The following is a 3,933-nucleotide window of genomic DNA, read 5'->3' as shown; positions in this document are numbered from 1 at the left end:
TGTTAATGTTACAGTGATAGAACTGTGTCAAAGGAGCACAGGAGCCAATTGGAAATAGCTCTCCCAAACAAAAGTAGGAAATATTTGAGCAACAGAATAAAAAATAAAACCTACAGTATAAAATGAGTATCTATAAGCTCATAATGCTACCAATAAATGATGGAGCCAGTTACTAAGTAGAGAAAAGACAAAGCTATGCTATACATCCAAGTCACCTATGTAGCTACTTCATCTTAAGAAGACAGATCATAAATAAAATAAACTCCCTCTCTGGTGCAGGCTGGACACATGACTTCCTTCCAAAGATAACAGTATGACAGCCACAGTAATCTTCCCTGTAGAGAAACTTGACCAGCAACTCCTCAGCCTTGTTGGACTGAGGAGATCAATAGCAACAGTGAGGAGTCACTTTGCTGATAAGTGCTGTTGATAAGATGTGATAAGAATGATACTTCCGGGGCTGGGAATATGGCTTAGTGGTAGAGTGCTTCCTAGCATGCATGAAGCCCTAGATTTGATTCCTCAGCACCACATAGGCAGAAAAAGCCAGAAGTGGCACTGTGGCTTAAGAGGCAGAGTGCTAGCCTTGAGTGAAAAGAAGCTAGGGACAGTGCTCAGTCCCGGAGTTTAAGCCCCAGGACTGGCAAAAAAAAAAAAAAAAAAAAAGAATGATAATTCAGGTCTTTCCTACCCAAAGTCCATAATCCTACCAGATTCATAAGAAAAAAATGTCAGACAAATTATAATCGAAGGACACTGTGCAAAACACATGATCACCCAAAGGTGGCCCTCAGAATCAAGGGGAATCTGGAAAACCGTCACAACCAACAAAAATCTAGGAGACATGACCATGGAGGATGGTGTGATTAAGTCTAAGCAATCCTAGTAACATTCATACTGTTGTTAAACATATACCAATGTGGGGTCTTTAACTGCAGTTAAATGTGCTATGTTGAAGTTTAATGGGGGCTGTTCCTGCTTTTTCTTTTCCTCCTTGTACCTATGTGCCTCAAATTTGGGATCTTCCCTTCTCCTACCTTCACTTATTTATTCTCTTCTCCCACCTCCACCATATTATACCATCATCATCATCATCGTCGTCGTCTTGTTCTTTACAAAAAAATTATTAGGCACTTGGTAAATTATTTTTTATAAATTAACTCAATGAATCCTCATGAACCCTCATACTAAGATGAATACCATAGCGTCTATTACTATTTCCATTTTCACATGAGGAAAATTGAATTATAGGAAGTTATTAACTTGTCCAAGGTCATATGGTTAGAAACCAGAATTTAGCCTTTCAAATCTACATACTTGATTTTTTAATATATATATATATATATATATATATATATATATATAATCTAGCACATTGTCTACCTTGGTAATTGTTCCACATGGACTTGAAAAGAATATGCATTTTGAAGATGGCCAAAGCATCTTATAAGGCTAATTTTTTGTCATGGTGACTGACTGGGATTCTCTACATCTCCTACATCATTACTAAATTTTCATGCACATGTCTGATCGACTACTAACAAGGATTCGTTTATCATATCATCTGACCTTTTTTTTTTTTTTTTTGCGCCAGTCCTGGGCCTTGGACTCAGGGCCTGAGCACTGTCCCTGGCTTCTTCCCGCTCAAGGCTAGCACTCTGCCACTTGAGCCACAGCGCCGCTTCTGGCCGTTTTCCGTATATGTGGTGCTGGGGAATCGAACCTAGAGCCTCGTGTATCCGAGGCAGGCACTCTTGCCACTAGGCCATATCCCCAGCCCATCATCTGACCTTTTTTTAAAAAATTTTTTAAGACTTTTCTGTCTTGGCTGGCCTCTAATTACAATCCTCAGCTCCAGACTCTTTATTTTCTTGTTCTAAGAACTAACATTTTGTCTCATTGGTTCTCAGTATATGCTTTTTACTCTTTTTTTTTTTTTTTGGCCAGTCCTGGGCCTTGGACTCAGGGCCTGAGCACCATCCCTGGCTTCTTCCCACTCAAGGCTAGCACTCTGCCACCTGAGCCACAGCGCCCCTTCTGGCCGTTTTCCATTTATGTGGTGCTGGGGAATCGAACCAAGAGCTTCATGTGTAGGAGGCAAGCACGCTTGCCACTAGGCCATATTCCCAACCCTGCTTTTTACTCTTTACTTCATTGATTTCTACTCTGTTGTTATTTCTTTCTGTCTGCTAGCTTGAGGTTTGGCTAGGTCTTGTTTTTCTTGTGCCATGCAGTTCTAAATGCATTAAGTCAAACCTTCCTCATTATAAGTCATGCAGAATAGTTTTTGGTTTTGTTTCGTTTTTGCCAGTCCTGGGGTTTGAACTCAGGGTCTGAGCACTGTCCCTGGCTTCTTTTGCTCAAGGCTGTTACTCTACCACTTGAGCCACAGCACCACTCCTGGCCTTTTCTATATATGTGGTGCTGAGGAATTGAACCCAGGGCTTCATGTGTATGAGGCGAGCACTTTACCACTAGGCCGTATTCCCAGCCCCTGCAGAATAGTTTTATTATCCTAAAATCCTGCATGATTTTGCTACTTTATCCCCATCTTCCCTCAATCACCTGACAATCATTGCTCTCTGCTACTATTTGCATTTCCCTGAATGTCATACATTTGGAATCCTATAGTATGTAGCCTTTCTGGATTGAGTATTTACTCTAAGAAATATACATTTAGCAGTCCTCCTTAAGTTTGCAGAGTTATCTTATTCTTTTTCTTGTTTGCTTGAAAGGTTTTTCCCTTTCACTTTGCCTTTCACAATTGCACTCTGAAGTGAGTAGGTGTGGTCATCTTTGTATTGAATTTGCTTAGGATTTCCAAAATTCCTTAAATTTATGTTTTCCTTCAAATATAAGGATTGTTTCCAGCCATTATTTCTTAGTGTATTTTTCCTTTTTGTTTCATTACTAGGGATTAAACGTAGGTCCTTGCACAGCTAGGCCATCCCCCAACCCTTCTATAACTCCAATTACATGCATTTTAAACTATTTAGCAGTGCCATAGAAGAGATCCTGAGGCTCTCTTTCTTTCTTTTTTATGTCCTCCACACAGACTTTGTTCTGCTGATTAAATAATTTATCTTTATCTTTACTCCTTCAAGTACATTGTCTGTATTCTGTTATCTTTAATGTCCTGTTTAGACCAACTGATAAAATATTCATTTTAATTATTATTATTTTTTTTTTTTTGGCCAGTCCTGGGCCTTGGACTCAGGGCCTGAGCACTGTCCCTTGCTTCTTCCCGCTCAAGGCTAGCACTCTGCCACTTGAGCCACAGCGCCGCTTCTGGCCGTTTTCTGTATATGTGGTGCTGGGGAATCGAACCTAGGGCCTCGTGTATCCGAGGCAGGCACTCTTGCCACTAGGCTATATCCCCAGCCCTCATTTTAATTATTTTTACTCTTAACTACAACATATTCATTTGCTTATATTTTATAGCTTTTCCTCCTCTGCTAAGATTTTCTAGCTGCTCTCTTCTGTTGGTATTTACTGCATCATGACATGTAAAATATTGTATATTCATGTGTGAAAATGGAATCATGTAACTTGAGGATATGGGTAAGGTTGGGAAGTATGAGACAGAATGATGAAAGAGGGTGACATTAATCAAGATGGCTTGTGCTTATAAACTGAAACCTTTTTATACTATTATATATGTTTGACATAATATTTTCTACAGCTAATATAATATAATACAGATATAATATAGTAGAACACTGATTTACCACTTATCTACTAAGCAAAAGTTACTGAAATGGGATATATATGTATATAAATACATATCTGTATGTGATATATATACATATATACATTCACATATATACGTGAGTATATATATGTATATATATACATGTTCCTTTAATTATTGGATATATGTTAGGTAGATGCTTTAAATAATTTTGTTCCTTTAATTATTGCTCCTTTAATTAT

The sequence above is a fragment of the Perognathus longimembris genome, chromosome 11 (genome assembly GCF_023159225.1).
Source record: "Perognathus longimembris pacificus isolate PPM17 chromosome 11, ASM2315922v1, whole genome shotgun sequence".
NCBI lineage: Eukaryota > Metazoa > Chordata > Mammalia > Rodentia > Heteromyidae > Perognathus > Perognathus longimembris.
Note: the sequence above shows the minus strand (reverse complement) of the source record.